Source organism: Schistocerca americana, chromosome 6, assembly GCF_021461395.2.
Source record: "Schistocerca americana isolate TAMUIC-IGC-003095 chromosome 6, iqSchAmer2.1, whole genome shotgun sequence".
Taxonomy (NCBI): Eukaryota; Metazoa; Arthropoda; class Insecta; order Orthoptera; family Acrididae; genus Schistocerca; species Schistocerca americana.
In genome coordinates, this window is record NC_060124.1 from 183,899,568 (window position 1) to 183,919,747 (window position 20,180).

Consider the following 20,180-nt stretch of genomic DNA (forward strand, 5'->3'; position numbering starts at 1 on the left):
TGGAAACCGGGTTACATCGACGCCACACTGGGAGACCTGCGCTCCGGATGGGGATGAAATGATGATGAATGCAGCACAACACCCAGTCCCTGAGCCGAGAAAATCCCCGACGCAGCCGGGAATCGAACCTGGGCCTGTAGGACGGCAATCCGTCACGCTGACCACTCAGCTATAGGGGCGGACTACTTTGATGGTAATGAAGCTGTCCAACCAGAGGTGCGGTTGTAGCTCGTCAACAAAGTCAAGGATTCTACAGTGACGGTATCAACAGGCTGGTGTCTCGTTGGGAGAAGTATGTTCGTCGCTAGAGTGACTAAGTTGAGAAAAAAAATGTATTGATGAAGAATATAGATGTGTAATGTTACTAACGTTTGTTAGTAAAATTCGGAGGCATTGTTTTTCAATAAGCCATCGTGTTTATCTGTGAATTTGTATTCCTGGAACCACTCCGTAACAGTTCTGGACGTGTGGGGTGTCGCATCGTCCTGCTGGAATTGCCCATATTTGTCGGAATGCACAATGGACATGAATGGATGCTGGTGATCAGGCAGGATGCTTACGTACGTGTCGCCTGTCAGAGTCGGTCCCATGTCAGGGGTCCCATGTCCCTCTCACTGCACACTCCCCACATTATTACAGAGCCTCCATCGGCTTGAACTGTCTCCTGCTGACATGCAGGGTCCACTGATTCATGAGGTTGTCTCCATACCCGAACACGTCCATCCGTTCGACACAATTTGAAACGAGACTCGTCCGATTAGGCAACATGTTTCCAGTCACCAACAGTCCAATGTCTTTGTTGATGGGCACAGGCGAGCCTTAAGGCTTTGTGTCGTGCAGTCATCAAGGATACACGAGTGGTACTTCGGCTTCGAAAGCCCACATCGATCAAGTTTCGTTGAATGGTTCGCACCCTGACACTTGTTGGTGGCCCAGAATTGAAATCTGCAACAATTTGCGGGAGGGTTCCACTTCTGTCAATTGAATGATTCTCTTCAGTCCTCGTTGAACGCATTCTTCCAGGATCTTCTTCCAGTCGCAGCGATGTCTCCGATTTGATGTTTAACCGGATTCATGATATTTTGGGTACACTTTTGAAATGGTCGTACGGGAAAATCCCCACTTCATCGCTACCTCGGAGATGGTGTGTCCCATGGCTTGTGCACCGACTATAACACCACGCTCAAATTCACTTAAGTCTCGATAAGCTGCCATTGTAGCAGCAGTAACCGATCTGACAATTGCGGTAGACACTTGTTGTCTTATATGGACATTTCCGATCGCAGCGCCGTATTCTGTCTGTTTACATATCGCTGTGTTTGAATACGCATGCCTATACCTGTTTCTTTGGCGCTTCGGCGTATTAATACAGTTATTCCTTTTCCTTTCAGAAACTCAATTCTTTTTTTACGAAACAAATTGTCGATTTCGCAGGAGAATCGTGTATTGGGATATCATCATCTATGGAAGAAGAATAAGAGACTCACCCTAGTTTCGGGTTACTAATGTTCTGTAGTTTTTTGCAGTTTCACTGGACTGGATAGTCTACTGATTTTTGTCCATGCAGCCCACTCTTGTCAGAGTTCATAAAATGTTTTTGGCCATAAAAAAAAATCAGGAACGCAAGAAGTGACTTACTTATTCTCTGACAGTATTACTGCACGGGACGGAAAACGCAACATTTCTATAGTCGGAAGAATAAAATAATTTTGGTGAGATAAATTTGTGATATGTTTTTATTGAACTATCATTTAAATTTTAACACTTTTTAAGGGGAATTGCAGTTGCCGCCAACATCCAGAGGATTTGTAACAGCCAGCTAATAAGAACGGAAGGTGTAGTTTTTAACCATAAATTGAAATGGATAAACATATTGTACTAAAGTAAATTTCGAACATGAATATCAAGCGTTAGAACACAAAGGTTTGCATGAAATGTAGAACCAAATTCATCGGTTATTAATTGCAAAACCAGGTACTCTTAATATTTGTCGATTACAACGCCATCTAATACGAAAGGAAAACAATGGTTTGAGTAAACTGTACGTATTTAGAATCCGAATGTACAGTAAAAATGGTTGGTTCCCGTTTGAAAATACATAGTTGACCTCACCTACGCAGATGGGGCTGTTAGGAGTTGGCCAGCTGTGGCACAGACCCTTTACTATTACTGACTTCTCACGCAGATAATTTCTTTTCGTACGATGCATCGTTTTCGAGATACGTATCTGTCTCAATTTAAAACAAACACCCCGTTTACAGAGTGTCCGGGCCAGAGGTATATACAAAAAAATGTTTACAACGAAAGAACTCGACATTTCATGTTTCTGGGTAAACACGCAGTCGCAGAGAGGCACTCTCCAAGATGTGATCCTCACCATTTCATGAAGAGTGCTGAGTCGTACGGCGCATGCGCGCAGATACTTGTAAGTATATTTACTGTGCAGCAGGCAGACGCACTCCTGACGCTCAGCACGTGGACCCCACAACGAAAGGTGCAGTGTGCACTATTCTTAGTAGAGTTAAAATCTGTAACATGTGTTCAGCGGGGTAAAAGAAGAGAACGGAATTTGGATCCTTCCACACGTAAATCTACTTGTCAGTGGGACAGAACTCTTCGAGAAACATCCTAGAACACATGTGAATCAAGAGACCGTGGAAAGTGAGCGCGAAGCAATGGCTAGAAGCCCATCTCATCTATTAGAGAAGCTAGTAAGGAACTAGCCATCCGCTGTTAGACGGCGAGGCCTAAGGGAAAGACATGCCGCGGTGCGTACGTCACGAAGGTAGGCCTGCGCTCACCCGCTCGCTCAACTCGACAGACAAACTACGTTTCTACACCTGTTAACTAAGTGTGTACGTACAAACTAGACTTTCATCTTCTACTGGAATCCGCTATAATGGAGTCTTACGGTTATTAGTACTACAATGATCGGAAGAACACAGCATGTCATTCTCAACGGAGAGAAGTCTTCCGAAGTAAGAGTGATTTCAGGTGTGCCGCAGGGGAGTGTCGCAGGACCCTTGCGATTCAAAATATACATAAATGACCTTGTGGATAACATCGGAAGTTCACTGAGGCTTTTTGCGGATGATGCTGTGGTATATCGAGAGGTTGTAACAATGGAAAATTGTACTGAAATGCAGGAGGATCTGCAGCGAATTGACGCATGGTGCAGGGAATGGCAATTGAATCTCAATGTAGACAAGTGTAATGTGCTACGAATACACAGGAAGAAAAATCTCCTATCATTTAGCTACAATATAGCAGGTCAGCAACTGGAAGTAGTTAATTCCATAAATTATCTGGGAGTACGCATTAAGAGTGATTTAAAATGGAATGATCATATAAAGTTGATCGTCGCTAAAGCAGATGCCAGACTGAGATTCATTGGAAGAATCCTAAGGAAATGAAATCCGAAAACAAAGGAAGTAGGTTACAGTACACTTGTTCGCCCACTGCTTGAATACTGCTCACCAGTGTGGGATCCATACCAGATAGGGTTGATAGAAGACATAGAAAAGATCCAACGGAGAGCAGCGCGCTTCGTTACAGGATCATTTAGTAATCGCGAAAGCGTTACGGAGATGATAGATAAACTCCAGTGGAAGACTGCAGGAGAGACGCTCAGTAGCTCGGTACGGGCATTTGTTGAAGTTTCGAGAACATACCTTCACCGAGGTGTCAGGCAGTATATTGCTCCCTCCTACGTATATCTCGCGAAGATACCATGAGGATAAAATCAGAGAGATTAGAGCCCACACAGAGGAATACCGACAATCCTTCTTTCCACGAACAATACGAGACTGTAATAGAAGGGAGAACCGATAGAGGTACTCAAGGTACCCTCCGCCATACACCGTCAGGTGGCTTGCGGAGTATGGATGTAGATGTAGAAGTTCATAGCTCTACTTATAATTTGTTACGGTTGTACTGGCGTACAATAAAATTAAAACCTGCCAGAATCATTATCAGTTGCATAAGGCACCACTTCTTGTATGAAATGAGTACTGTCAACCAGAAGAGACTAACTGATATAAGCAAGCCGTTATACCATTTATATCGAGTATTGATCTTAAATTAAATTTTGCTGTAGTACCGTTAATCAGTAAGACTCCAGAATAGCAGATTCCAGTAGAAGATGCAATTCTCTTTATTACGCACACGCCCAACTGCGAGTTAACAGGTTTAGAAACGCATTTGCCTGCTGAGCTGAGCGAGCGAGTTCAGGCCTACATTCGTGACGTAAGCGCCGCGGCCTATCTCTTGGGCTTCGTTCGACGGTGGATGACGTTGTGCAGAAACGTCTCCGGTTGCGTTCTTACAATCTTCAACTTTTGCATCACGTTATGCCTGAGGATCAGTGCAGACGATGTGAATTTGCTGTTGAAATGTTGCGTCGTACAGGCGAAAACAACGACTACGTCCCTGCAGTGATGTCCAATGATGAATTCGCCCTCCACGTTTGTGGCAGAGTAATAAGAGGAGGATAGACTCCAGGAGAAGCGACTGAGTACGAAAGGACACACCAAAAGTTAATGTGTGGGTGAGATTACATAAATATGGCGTGAATGGTCCACAAATGGCTCAAATGGCTCTGAGCACTATGGGACTCAACATCTTAGGTCATAAGTCCCCTAGAACTTAGAACTACTTAAACCTAACTAACCTAAGGACATCACACACACCCATGCCCGAGGCAGGATTCGAACCTGCGACCGTAGCAGTCCCGCGGTTCCGGACTGCAGCGCCAGAACCGCACGGCCACCGCGGCCGGCAATGGTCCACATTTTACGGCGTCTATAGTGGCGAGCCACACGTATCCAATGAAACTTCCTGGCAGATTAAAACTGTGTGTCAGACCGAGACTCGAACTCTGGACCTTTGCCTTTCGCGGGCAACTGCTCTACCATCAGAGCTACCCAAGCACGACTCACGCCCCGTCCTCACAGCCTTACTTCTGCCAGTACCTCGTCTCCTATCCTCCAAACTTTACAGAAGCACTCCTGCGAACCTTGCAGAACTAGCACAACTAAAAGAAAGGATATTACGGAGATATGGCTTAGCCACAGCCTGGGGGATGTTTCCAGAATGAGATTTTCACTCTGCAGTAGAGTGTGCGCTGATATGAAACTTTCGGGCAGGAAGTTTCATATCAGCGGACACTCCGCTGCAGAGTGAAAATCTCATTCTGGGAACACGTATCCAATTCCACAGATGCAAAATAACTGATGATGCTCGGAGTAGAGAGGTTATAACATGTAGACTGGCGATGGCAAGGAAAGCGTTTCTGAAGAAGAGAAATTTGTTAAAACTGGATACAGATTTAAGTGTCAGGAAGTCTTTTCTCTAAGTATTTGTACGGAGTGTAGCCATGTATGGAAGTGAAATATAGACGATAAACAGTTTAAACAAGAAAAGAATAGAAGCTTTCGAAATGTGGTGTTAGAGAAGAATGCTGAAGATTAGATGGGTAGATTGCGTAACTAATGAGGAGGTACTAAATAGAATTGGCGAGAAAAGAATTTTGTGGCACAACCTGACCAGAAGAAGGGATCGGTTGGTAAGACGCATTTTGAGGCATCAAGGTATCACCAATTTAGTACTGGAGGGAAGCGTTGAGGGTAAAAATCGTAGAGGGAGACGAAGAGATGAATACAGTAAGCAGATTCAGAAGGATGTAGGTTGCAGTAGTTCCTCAGAGAGCCAGCCATAGTGGCCGAGCGGTTCTAGACGCTACAGTCTGGAACCACGCGACCTCTACGGTCGCAGGTTCGAATCCTGCCTTGGGCATAGATATGTGTGATGTCCTTAGGTTAGTTAGGTAGTTCTAAGTTCTAGGGGACTGATGACCTCAGAAGTTAAGTCCCATAGTGTTCAGAGCCAGTTCCTCAGAGATGAAGAGTCTTGCACAGGATAGAGTAGTACGGAGAGCTGCATCAAACCAGTCTTTGGACAGAAGACCACAACAACGACAACATCTGCAATTCCTATTTTTTTGCTATTTACACAGCTGGAGTAATCCCACACGAATATTGCTCGTCACGTCTTTCATGCGACGTCCAGTGGCGACGGAAAGCGTCGTTTTGTTTCCCGATACAAACAAAATGATTTTTAAAGGGGAATTTTATGTGCCCATTTGACAGAGCGGTCGCAAATTAGACTACTGCGATAATCGTTTTATCTATGTATCTTAACGGGGAGAGTACTGCGGTATCAGGGTAGTTCAAAAGCCATGGCTGACAGGACAAAGAGGCTGAACCAAAATTCCATCGACGAACTTTCAGAGGTGGTAGTATCAACCAAAATAAGGAATAAATGTACAGTAAATATGGGCTCTAAAAAGCCTACCTTACGAGCGAGCACCGCCTTCGTTACGGTAATAAAAAGGTCTTCTATAGCAAGTTATTTTGAGATGTGGTAGTCTGGACCGAAAGAAGGAAAAAATGTTCAGAAAACATACGTTCTAGAATGCACACGTTACGAGCTATGCGGATGTGTTAATCTTCGCTACTGTGAAACACATCTAGTGAGCAAAGTTTTTTTTTCCGGTAGAATTCCGGTTTACGCTGTTTGACCTACGGGGCATGACTTTTCAATCACCCTGTACACTAGGTAGGAGAAGTAACATCGTCTGTCAAGAAAAATCGAAAGGCTGTTGCACCGAATGTGACGAGCCAGAGTCGTTAGCTGGTGCGTTTATGTGAAGCCGCGTGCAAGTGTTTGCGCGGCGGTCGCTGGCTGCTGGGTCCCCGGACTCACCCGCAGTGTGGCGAGCAGCACGGGCCGGTAGGCGACGATGCGGCACAGCAACATAGCGGCGGCGGCGGCGGCGGCGGCGGGGCGGGCGCAGGCACTGCCCGCCACAAGCATCGCCACCGCCACCGCACGCGGCGCGCCGTCGATGGCTGCGCGGGCGGCGCCACGGCGCATGCGCCGCCGCCGCCGCCGGTGCCTGACACGGCCGCCGTCGTGCCGGCCGTGGCGAGCGGCAATAAACGCGCGGTCAGCTCCGGGGCCTTCCAGTGAATATCGAGGCTATGGCCAGCAGGTGCCTCGCACTGGCACTTGGCGGGGAAAACACAGGGCGTCTCAAAAGATTCTACACCTGCATCACCTTGGGAACGGAGGCTCTGGAGAGGTGCAGCTCTAACCGGCAGAGTGGGCACTTTGTATCGGGCAACGGGACGCTTTCCCAGCTGTTCCACGGCGTCGAGCCGGCGCCGACCAGTCTGCTACCGCGCACACCCGAGCATCCGCTGCGGAACTTTGCGACGCATTTCTACACTACTGGCCATTAAAATTGCTACACCAAGAAGAAATGCAGATGATAAGCGGGTATTCATTGGACAAATATATTATACTAGAACTGACATATGATTACATTTTCACGCAATTTGGGTGAGTAGATCCTGAGAAATCAGTACCCAGAAAAAACACCTCTGGCCGTAATACCGGCCTTGATACGCCCGGGCATTGAGTCAAACAGAGCTTGGATGGCGTGTACAGGTACAGCTCCCCATGCAGCTTCAACACGATACCAAAGTTCATCAGGAGTAGTGACTGGCGTATTGTGACGAGCCAGTTGCTCGGCCACCTTTGACCAGACGCTTTCAACTGGTGAGAGATCTGGAGAGTGTGCTGGCCAGGACAGCAGTCGAACATTTTCTGTATCCAGAAAGGCCCGTACAGGACCTGCAACATGCGGTCGTGCATTATCCTGCTGAAATGTAGGGTTTCGCAGGGATCGAATGAAGGGTAGAGCCACGGGTCTAACACATCTGAAATGTAACGGCCACTGTTCAAAGTGCCGTCAATGCGAACAAGAGGTGACCGAGACATGTAACCAATGCCACCCCATACCATCACGCCGGAAGATGCGCCACTATGGCGATGACGAATACACGCTTCCAATGTGCGTTCACCGCGATGTCGCCAAACACGGATGCGACCATCATGATGCTGTAAACAGAACCTGGATTCATCCAAGAAAATGACGTTTTGCCATTCGTGCACCCAGGTTCGTCGTTGAGTACACCATCGCAGGCGCTCCTGTCTGTGATGCAGCGTCAAGGGTAACCGCAACCGCGGTCTCCGAGCTGATAGTCCCTGCTGCTGTAAACGTTGTCGAACTGTTGGTGCAGGTGGTTGTTGTCTTGCAAACGTCCCCATCTGTTGACTCAGGGATCGAGACGTGGCTGCACGATCTGTTACAGCCCTGCGGATAAGATGCCTATCATCTCGACTGCTAGTGATACGATGCCGTTGGGATCCAGCACGGCGTTCCGTATTACCTTCCTGAACCCACCGATTCCATATTCTGCTAACAGTCATTGGATCTCCAGCAACGCGAGCAGCAATGTCGCGATACGATAAACCGCAATCGCGATAGGCTACGATCTGACCATTATCAAAGTCGAAAACGAGACGGTACGCATTTCTCCTCCTTACACGAGGCATCACAACAACATTTCATCAGGCACCGCCGGTCAACTGCTGTTTGTGTATGAGAAATCTGTTGGAAACTTTCCTCATGTCAGCACGTTGTAGTTGTCGCCACCGGCACCAACCTTGTGTGATTGCTCTGAAAAGCTTATCATTTGTATATCACAGCATCTTCCTCCTGTCGGTTAAATTTCGCCTCTGTAGCACGTCATCTTCGTGGTGTAGCCATTTTAGTGGCCAGTAGTGTAATTAATGTACAGTAATTAATGATTTTCTTTGTGTTAATTTTCATTAACAAAAAGAAAACAAAAGTATTGGGACCAGGAGGAAATAAAGAAATAACAATTATGCTGAATGAAGAAATACTAGAACAGGTGCAAAATTTTATGTATCTTGGAAGCAGGATAGACACGGACTGGAACTGCACCACAGAAGTTAAAACAAGGATAGCAATGGTAAAAGAGGCATTTTATAAGAAAAGGAGAATTTTCTGCAGTGGTGTGGACAGAGAACTCAGGAACAGACTCATAAAATGTCTTGTACTGAGTGTTCTTCTATATGGCGCTGAAACATGGACTTTGAGGAAGAAAGATAGAGAAAGGCTGGAGGTTTTTGAGATGTGGACGTGGCGGAGGATGGAAAGAATAAGCTGGATGGATCGAGTAAAAAATGTAGAGGTACTGAGAAGAGTGGGAGAGAAAAGACAGTTACTATATGTAATAAAAAGAAGAAAAAGAAACTGGAATGGGCATATATTAAGAAAGAACGATGGACTGATAAAAACAGTTTTAGAAGGTTATGTAGAAGGGAAAAGGAAGCGAGGAAGGAAGAGATTTCAGATACTGGCTGACGTGATGGACGGTACAACATACAGCAGTCTTAAGAAGGAAGCAATGGATCGTAGAAAATGGAGAGGCAAAGGACCTGCTAATAAGACAGAAAACTGATTATGATGATGAATTAAATTTAGAGAATACATCTCTCTAGGTAAAATATTTAAGTGATTAACATTGCAACATCACAAAAATAGTTCAAATGACTCTGAGGACTATGGGACTTAACATCTGTGGTCATCAGTCCCCTAGAACTTAGAGCTACTTAAACCTAACCAACCTAAGGACGTCACACACATCCATGCCCGAGGCAGGATTCGAACCTGCGACCGCAGCGGTCACGCGGTTCCAGACTGAAGCGCCTAGAACCGCACGGCCACACCGGCTGGCGCAACATCACAGGTTAATGTAAGTGCGAGGTGAGACATTGTTGTTGTTGTTGTGGTCTTCAGTCCTGAGACTGGTTTGATGCAGCTCTCCATGCTAATCTATCCTGTGCAAGCTCCTTCATCACAAAGTACCTGCTGCAACCTACATCCTTCTCAATCTGCTTAGTGTATTCATGTCTTGGTCTCCCTCTACGATTTTTACCCTCCACACTGCCCTCCAATGCTAAATTTCTGATCCCTTGATGCCTCAGGACATGTACTACCAACCGATCCCTTCTTCTAGTCAAGTTGTGCCACAAACTTCTCTTCTCCCCAATCCTATTCAATACCTCCTCATTAGTTACGTGATCTACCCACCTAATCTTCAACATTCTTCTGTAGCACCGCATTTCAAAAGCTTCTATTCTCTTCTTGTCCAAACTATTTATTGTCCATGTTTCACTTCCATACATGACTACACTCCATACAAATACTTTCAGAAACGACTTCCTGATACTGAAATCTATACTCGATGTTAACAAATTTCTCTTCTTCAGAAACGCCTTCCTTGCAATTGCTAGTCTACATTTTATATCCTCTGTACTTCGACCATCATCAGTTATTTTGTTCCCCAAATAGCAAAACTCCTTTACTACTTTAAGTGTGTCATTTCCTAATGTAATTCCCTCAGCATCACCCGACTTAATTCGACTACATTCCATTATCCTCGTTTTGCTTTTGTTGATGTTCATCTTATATCCTCCTTTCAAGACACTGTCCATTCCGTTCAACAGCTCTTCCAAGTCCTTTGCTGTCTCTGACAGAATTACAATGTCATCGGCGAACCTCAAAGTTTGTATTTCTTCTCCCTGGATTTTAATACCTACTCCAAATTTTTCTTTTGTTTCCTTTACTGCTTGCTCAATATACAGATTGAATAACATCAGGGAGAGGCTACAACCCTGTCTCACCCCCTTCGCAACGACTGCTTCCCTTTCATGCCCCTCGACTCTTATAACTGTCATCTGGTTTCTGTAGGAATTGTAAATAGCCTTTCGCTCCCTGTATTTTACTCCTGCCCCCTTTAGAAGACACATCACAAACGTGAAATGCTAGTACAGTAAAAACCGATGTTACGGCCGGAATGTTGAATGCAGGCATGCAAACGTGCATACATAGTGTCGTACAGGTGCCAGATGTCGGTTTGTGGGATGCTTTTCCGTGCCTGTTGCACTTGGTCGGCCAATGCAGAGGCGGTTGATGGTGTTTAGCCGGCCGAGGTGGCCGAGCGGTTCTAGGCGCTACAGTCTGGAACCGCGTGACCGCTACGGTCGTAGGTTTGAATCCTGACTCGGGCATGGATGTGTGTGATGTCCTTAGGTTAGTTAGGTTTAAGTAGTTCTACGTTCTAGGGGACTGATGACCTCAGCAGTTAAGTCCCATAGTGCTCAGAGCTATTTGAACCATTTTTTTGATGCTGTTTTTGGATGACGCCGACAGGCTGGTTGCGGGCCCTTAATTGGGATCACTATGACCAACATACGACCATCACTGGCACCGACGCAGAACCAGCTTTCATCAGCAAACACAACAGACTTCCACCCTGCCCTCCAATGAGCTCTCGCTTGACACACCACGGCAGTCGCAAATGGAGGTAGTTTGGGGTCAATGGAATGCACGCTACAGGTCGTCTGGCTCGGAGCTGTCCTTCAAGTAACAGTTCGTTGTGTCACTGTGGTGCCAACTGCTGGCCAGACTGCTGTTTCAGATGCGGTATGATGCGACAGAGCCATACGCCGAACACGATGGTCCACCGTGATCTTCCCTATAGGTAGCGGCACGTGGCCACCCGCGGCTTGGTCTTCTTGCGACCGCACACTCTAGTGACCACCACTTCTAGCAGTTATGTACAATAGCTGCATTCCTGCCAAATCTTTCTGCAATATCACATAACGAACATCCAGCTTTTCATAGCCCAAGTACACAATCTCGTTCAAACTCAGTGAGGTGCTGATAGTGGCGTCTTTGTCACTTAAGGGCATTCTTGACTAACATCAACTCACCACGTCAAATCTCAACTTACTAACGTTCACGACTGGTACAGCGTGCATTTAAAACAAACCTGATCTGCATCCTCACAGTGGCGCTACTAGCGCCTTTCTCATACTACTGGCGCTAAATTTGAGTAGACACCATCTTTCAGATGTAGAAAGTCGCCTACCAGCTCAGGTTTATGTCGCACAACTTCTTCTTGGTGTTGGGACTTTTTTTACGTCAGTGTATATTGTATCTATACGAACGCCTAGAACAGTAGGCTCTCTGTCAGAAGCACGTACTGTATACCATGCTTCCAGAAGTCTTCCCTATTCAAACTGCCGGCAGAGGCATGTATGATGACCGTGGAACTTTCTGCGATACTACACTCCTGGAAATGGAAAAAAGAACACATTGACACCGGTGTGTCAGACCCACCATACTTGCTCCGGACACTGCGAGAGGGCTGTACAAGCAATGATCACACGCACGGCACAGCGGCCACACCAGGAACCGCGGTGTTGGCCGTCGAATGGCGCTAGCTGCGCAGCATTTGTGCACCGCCGCCGTCAGTGTCAGCCAGTTTGCCGTGGCATACGGAGCTCCATCGCAGTCTTTAACACTGGTAGCATGCCGCGACAGCGTGGACGTGAACCGTATGTGCAGTTGACGGACTTTGAGCGAGGGCGTATAGTGGGCATGCGGGAGGCCGGGTGGACGTACCGCCGAATTGCTCAACACGTGGGGCGTGAGGTCTCCACAGTACATCGATGTTGTCGCCAGTGGTCGGCGGAAGGTGCACGTGCCCGTCGACCTGGGACCGGACCGCAGCGACGCACGGATGCACGCCAAGACCGTAGGATCCTACGCAGTGCCGTAGGGGACCGCACCGCCACTTCCCAGCAAATTAGGGACACTGTTGCTCCTGGGGTATCGGCGAGGACCATTCGCAACCGTCTCCATGAAGCTGGGCTACGGTCCCGCACACCGTTAGGCCGTCTTCCGCTCACGCCCCAACATCGTGCAGCCCGCCTCCAGTGGTGTCGCGACAGGCGTGAATGGAGGGACGAATGGAGACGTGTCGTCTTCAGCGATGAGAGTCGCTTCTGCCTTGGTGCCAATGATGGTCGTATGCGTGTCTGGCGCCGTGCAGGTGAGCGCCACAATCAGGACTGCATACGACCGAGGCACACAGGGCCAACACCCGGCATCATGGTGTGGGGAGCGATCTCCTACACTGGCCGTACACCACTGGTGATCGTCGAGGGGACACTGAATAGTGCATGGTACATCCAAACCGTCATCGAACCCACCGTTCTACCATTCCTAGACCGGCAAGGGAACTTGCTGTTCCAACAGGACAATGCACGTCCGCATGTATCCCGTGCCACCCAACGTGCTCTAGAAGGTGTAAGTCAACTACCCTGGCCAGCAAGATCTCCGGATCTGTCCCCCATTGAGCATGTTTGGGACTGGATGAAGCGTCGTCTCACACGGTCTGCGCGTCCAGCACGAACGCTGGTCCAACTGAGGCGCCAGGTGGAAATGGCATGGCAAGCCGTTCCACAGGACTACATCCAGCATCTCTACGATCGTCTCCATGGGAGAATAGCAGCCTGCATTGCTGCGAAAGGTGGATATACACTGTACTAGTGCCGACATTGTGCATGCTCTGTTGCCTGTGTCTATGTGCCTGTGGTTCTGTCAGTGTGATCATGTGATGTATCTGACCCCAGGAACGTGTCAATAAAGTTTCCCCTTCCTGGGACAATGAATTCACGGTGTTCTTATTTCAATTTCCGGAGTGTACATACAGTTCATTTCTGCTCGCAGACGGCTGCATTTCTACATTTTCTACTCAGTGACTTCGCATTTGATCTAAAACCACTTAAATATTTTAGCACCAGTTTAGCATAAAACGCCGCTGTGTACAGAATTATCGTAGTCTTGGGATCGACGAGTGAAGAAGGCCATTGTGTTAATTTTGTTTGGGTGACGTCACACTGTGGGATCACTGGCAATGGGGCTGTCGGCCCTTTAGCGAAGTAAGCTGATGTACATGTAACAGAGGATACAACATGCACTCCAATTCAAGTGGCTCTAAGCACTATGGGACTTAATATCTGAGGTCATCAGTCCCCTAGACTTAGAACTACTTAAACCTAACTAACCTAAGGACATCACACACATCCGTGCCCGAGGCAGGATTCGAACCTTCGACCGTAGCAGCAGCGCGGTTCCAGCGTGAAGCGCCTAGAACTGCTCGACCACAGCGGCCCTGAACTGCAATTCCAAGTACATATTACCCATGTGTACTACACAACTGCATGATGTAAGACAGATCACTTGTAACAGGAATTGCAGGAAACAAGACACAAAGGGAAGAAGTACGCAACAGTTCACCCTCTCGTCCCCTGTTCCACAGAATCTTATACAAATTCAATGACTAGGCACCTCGCCTATCTAATAGACTCAAATTTAACCACGGACGTTTCCGTAAACGTCTTCGTAGGCTGCACGGCGTAGAGACACCTTTTTACTCTTGTGGAGAAGACGATGCACATCACCTTTTCTTTCGTTTCCCCAGATTACGTGGAAGTACTGTAATATATCTACAAGAACTTATGAAACTTGATCATCCGTCTCATACCTTCGTAATGGCTTTATTATCAACGCGGGATCATACTTTTTCATGCGATGTACAGATTCACTGTTGCCGCCGGCACCCGCATCTAAGACCAATATATCAGTAACAATGAACCGCACAAAAGTGTTCTACAATATCTGTTTTTACACTGATTGCTCAGCCAAGAATCACCAACTCCACATATGCCCTTGCAGCAGCAACTGAAACCCACCGAGCTACAGTTGGAATGCCTGAAGCTCCAAGCATCCCATCAACAAGTCGCGGCACACCAGCTGACGCACTCCATGATGAAGGGCCTGCACTACCCGCAGGTAACCCACAACGGCGCCGTATCCCATCATCTCGCATCCCACAACCATCTTTCCTTCCAGCAGTCACTAAGGATACGGCAAAACACCGAAACTCCTTCCAGTCACACAACAAAAACCAGCTCCACCGGACAATAATACTATGTGCAGCAATAAAACTCGTCTTTCTGCAGCATCCTATCTGCCATTCACACCTTCATCCCTCCTATTCAGACCCAGAATTCCTAAAACGCAAATCTCTAAACATGTAACTTCAGAATTATCGCCCAAACCTTCAAAGAGAATAGATAATCTTCAGGGAAGATTGAGTCCTAATTAAGCCCTCAAATTCCAAATTCCATATGACCTCCTTTGCAAAAATTCTCATAGTACCTTCAGTCCCAAACCCGTCTCCACACCTTTCATCAACACTCCCGGGGCCAAACAACCCCCATATCCCCGTTGTGCCTCCACCACTATCGCTGTGGTAATGAAAGTCGACCTCAAGATCACAGATCGCGAAGCTGAATCTGAACTCCCATCAGAGTATGAAAATCCGAAGAGCCAACTGACCTCGTCCACGTTTTTGCAGAATCTGTAAAATAGTCATCTACATATTCTTATATGCGTACAGCTACACTCTGCAAACCACAGTGATTACCAGTTATTAGGACTTCTTCCCGTTCCATTCACATATGGAGCGCAGGAAGAATGATCGTTTCAGTGCCTCTCTGCGTGCTGTGAGAGTCATTATTTAAAGCCGGTGCTCGAGACTATGTTAGCAAACTTTCAGGGACAGTTTACATCTATTTCAAGAGTCTGCCAGTTGAGTTTCTTCAGCGTCTATGACACTCTCCTATGGGTCACACAAACCTGTAACCACCCTTGTTGCCCTTCTCTATAGACTTTCAATATCTCCTGTCAGTTGCCGGCCGCGGTGGTCTCGCGGTTATAGGCGCTCAGTCCGGAACCGCGAGACTGCTACGGTCGCAGGTTCGAATCCTGCCTCGGGCATGGATGTGTGTGATGTCCTTAGGTTAGTTAGGTTTAAGTAGTTCTAAGTTCTAGGGGACTGATGACCACAGCTGTTAAGTCCCATAGTGCTCAGAGCCATTTTTTTCTCCTGTCAGTCGTATTAGGTACGGGTCCTACGTACACAATATGATCAAAAGTATCCGGACACTTGGCTGAAAATGACTTGAAAGTTCGTGGCGCCCTCCATCGGTAATGCTGGAATTCAATATTGTGTTGGCATACCCTTAGCCTTGATGACAGCTTCCACTCTCGCAGGCGTACGGTCAATCAGGTGCTGGAGGGTTTCTTGGGGAATGGCAGCCCATTCTTCACGGAGTGCTGCACTGAGGAGAGGTATCGATGTCGGTCGGTGAGGCTTGGCACGAAGTCGGCGTTCCAAAACATCCCAAAGGTATTCTACAGCATTCACGTCAGGACTCCGTGCAGGCCAGTCCATTACAGGGATGTTACTGTCGTGTAACCACTCCGCCACAGGCCGTGCATTATGAACAAGTGCTGGATCGTGTTGAAAAATGCAATCGCCATCCCCGAATTTCTCTTCAACAGTGGGAAGCAAGAAGGCCCTTAAAACATAAATATAGACCTGTGCTGTGATAGTGCCACTTAAAACAACAAGGGGTGCAACCCCTCTCCATGAAAAACACGACCACACCATAACACCACCGCCTCCGAATTTTACTGTTGGCACTACACACGCTGGCAAACGACATACACTGAGGATTCGCCATACCCACACCCTCCCTCATCGGATCGCCACATTGTGTACCGTGATTTTTCACTCCACACAACGTTTTTCCACTGTTCAATCGTCCAATGTTTACGCTCCTTACACCAAGCGAGGCGTCGTTTGGCGTTTACCGGCGTCATGTGTGAATTATAAACAGACGCTCGACCATGATATCCAAGTTTTCTCACCTCCTGCCTAACTTGCACTGGACCCTGATGCAATTTGGAATTCCTGCGTGATGGTCTGGATATATGTGTGCCTATTACACATTACGACCCTCTTCAGCTGTCGGCGGTCTCTGTCAGTCAACAGACGAGGTCGGCCTGTACGCTTTTCTGCTGCACGCGTCTCTTCACATTTCCATTTCACTATCACATCGGTAACAGTGGACCTAGGGACGCATAGGTGTGTGGAAATCTCGCGTACAGACGTATGACACAAGCGACACCCAATCACCTGACCACGTTCGAAGTCCGTGAGCTCCGCGGAGCGCCTCATTCTGCCCTCTCATGATGTCTAATGACTACTGAGGTCGCTGATGAGGAGTACCTGGCAGTAGGTGGCAGCACAATGCACCTAATATGAAAAACGAATGTTTTTGAGGATGTCAGAATATTTTTTATGACATAGTGTACTTGAGCAATATTCTAGAAAGTGTCGCACGTGTGATTTGTAGACTGGTTGCATTTGCCCATTATTTTACCAAGAAACAGAAGTCTACCACATGCTTTGTCCACGACAGGACCTAATGTGGTCATTCCATTTCGTGTCCGTGAAACGTGTTACATCCAGATATTTGTTGGAGTTGGACGATTGTAACTTTGAATCACGAATATTATAATCATAGCATACAACTCTTCTCGTTTTGTGAGGTGAACAGTTTTAAATTTCTGAAAATTAAAAGAAGTTGTGAATCTTTGAAATTAACAATATCCTGTTAAGTGGTGCAGCGTTAACCTAGAATCTACCCAAATTTTTTCATTTACAAGTCTACATAGCATTTTCTGTAGTAAGCTCACCATGACAGGTTAAGGCAAACACAAAAGCGTGGTGATTGGCGGAAGGAATCAAGTACGTACGTACTATCATGTTAAGGTATATGAAGGTGAAGCTTCGGGTATGTGCTTCTCGACTGGGTAAAAGCGACCACTATCACTCATTACACCTACAGAACCGTTATTCTAACACATGTCTGGGGCTGCCTGAGAATCCAAGACTTTCCTCGTATGTGGAACGTCGTCTGTTGTAGAACCGAGTTGGTTTGCTACAACATTCAAAGTTCAGGATCAAATATACCTCAGGGCAGGCTCTCGTAACCCCCTACGAAACTAAAGTGCCAAGGTTTTGCAAATAAATAGAATTCAAAGCAAAGCTGAATGTGAGTGAATGTGAATAGCAAAATGTGTGTGTGTGGGCGGGGAGTATCATGCATGGGAAAATTCCAATCCAGCGTTGCTGACATTTTGCTCCGAAAGTTTCCATCCATGTCACTTGACACCTCACAACGCACTATCAAGTCAACCAGAGGGATTGTAGAAGACGCACGGAATTCTGTCGTTCGCTTATGATGCGAAATCAAAATAAAAGATCTTTTTTCAAAGAATCCTCTTTACGGATGAAGCTATTTTCACAAATCAAAGAATGTAAGAAATATGCATTTCTGGGACGATGAAAATCCACAATGGCTGAGGCAGGTTGAACCTCAGAGGCGGTGGACTGTGAATTTTAGGTGTGGGATTATTGGAGAAAACGGGATTTTTCCTTATTTAGTTGATGAAACATAAACCTGGATTACACTCAAAGATGAAGTCTATGCACAAGTTCCGAGGACACAAGAGGATTTGCAACATTATATTGTTGCAGCGTGTGCACTGACATCGAAGGAATCTGGTCAGTCTGTCAAGAAGGCCTTGCATCAACAGTGCAAACAAACTCGTGTTGCGATAGGCGGTGGGCATTTCAAACACTTGAACAAAAACAATTTTTAGGAAGTATTGTTGATCTAATACCTTTGTGATTTATTTTTGTTGTTGTTGCTGATATACTTTTGTAATCTAAGTGTGAAACTCAACGTTACATTCATGAAGTTCTTATTTAACAATTTTTACACTTCAATTCTCTGTTTCAAAAATGATTCAATTTTTGATCTGCACTTTTTTCTCAAAAGTCTCACAGATTCAAGATCGTAACTGTTACCGTAGTTAAGTGGCGAACCATCCTTAGGGGTCACCTCTTTTACCTCGGAATCGTTGTGTAGGTCCAACCACTCGTAGCCAAGCGTAATTAGCATCAGTTTTAACTTAAATTTTTGAGCTCTGCACCGCTTTTCTAATTATACTCAGCCTGACTGGACTGTTTCGTGTAACATCTCAAAATTCCGCATAAGAACCCAGTCGATTTGATATTCAGAATAGATACAACCTAAATTCTTAGTGCTGTAAGTACTCTGAAATTAGTAGCTGTGAATTGGAGAGTGAATCACCGTTGAATTCGTCTCTTTTAGAATCACGATACTTGTTGCACAAATCACTGCATTCCCATTTCAAAAAAAGAAATTGACACCGATATCTCAGTGACTTATATAACTATGAAAAGAGATTATACCTCATTTAACGAGGATTTTCTCGCAATTCGTTTGGGTGAAAACAGAACCACGATATTTTAAACGGTTCAGAAGCTATCTGGGGTGAACAACTTAGATGAATCAACCTATTCATCTTTGTGCAGGATGTCTTGAAAAACGAGTGGTCCAAAATCAGTGTTGAATTACAAATGTGTGTCAGTCACATGTTTGTAAACATGACTAACATCTGCCTGTGTCTTCGACCTTGGTGCGCTACAAAGAAAAATACGAGTAGCACACAATTACCTATGATGAGTCTACGGCGTGGTTTAGTACTGTTTATAGTTCAACACTGTTGTCGAAGAAGGTGCATGACTCATCACATGAACTTGCACAGTCACATTTGATGTGTGCTGCATCTAACAAGGAGTAGTTCGCAACGTATGCACAGTAGAATTTGAAGAGATAGTGTTGACAGTGCGGGACGACACAGTTAAATAAGCACCTTTCAGCTTCCCCATTGAATGGAACACGGTGTGGAGAGTGTTAATAGCGTATCACTTATACCCCTATCATAATCTCCGTTTCAAGCAATAGAGCCAAATGATTTTGAGCCCTGCGTTCAGTTCTGTCAGTGGATAATACAGGGCAATTGCTTTTTCTTAAGTATTACAATCATCCCACGGGATTTTAGGCATCGTATTCATATTTTTTCTATTATGCACATGTTTCTTACACTGTGATTTCGTTGTACATTAGAAAATCTGCAAAACATATGCAAGTGGAATGAAAAAACAATGTAATGTTCAAATGTGTGTCAATTCCTAAGGGATCAAACTGCTTATACCATCGGTCCCTAGACTTACACACTAATTAAACTAACTTATGCTAAGAACAACACACACACCCATGCCCGACGGAGGACTCGAACGTCCGGCGGGAGGGGCCGCGCAATACGCCTCTAACCACGTGGCCATTCCGCGCGGCAATGTAATAACTCAACTGATCGGTAAAACTGATAAAAATGTAGGATTTATGCGTCTATTGGCCTATACACTGGGGTGACAAAAGTCTTGGGATAGCTCCTAATTTCGTGCCGGACTAACTTTTGCCCGGCGTAGTTCAGGAACTCGACGTGGCCTGGATCATCAAGTCATGGGAAGTCCCGTTCAGAAATACTAATTCGTGTTGACTCTATAGGCGTCCATAATTGTAAAAGTGTTGCCGGTGTGGATTTTGTC

General features: G+C 46.2%; 1 long non-coding RNA gene across 1 annotated transcript in view; it reads right to left on the minus strand.

Annotated features, from left to right (window-relative positions):
- Positions 1–6,815, minus strand: part of LOC124619809 — a 43,640-nt gene extending 36,825 nt beyond the window's left edge. The window contains exon 1 of the long non-coding RNA XR_006980136.1: positions 6,763–6,815. This is a non-coding gene — a long non-coding RNA (uncharacterized LOC124619809). The remainder of the gene's footprint in view (positions 1–6,762) is intronic.
- Between the last annotated feature and the right edge of the window lie 13,365 nt (positions 6,816–20,180).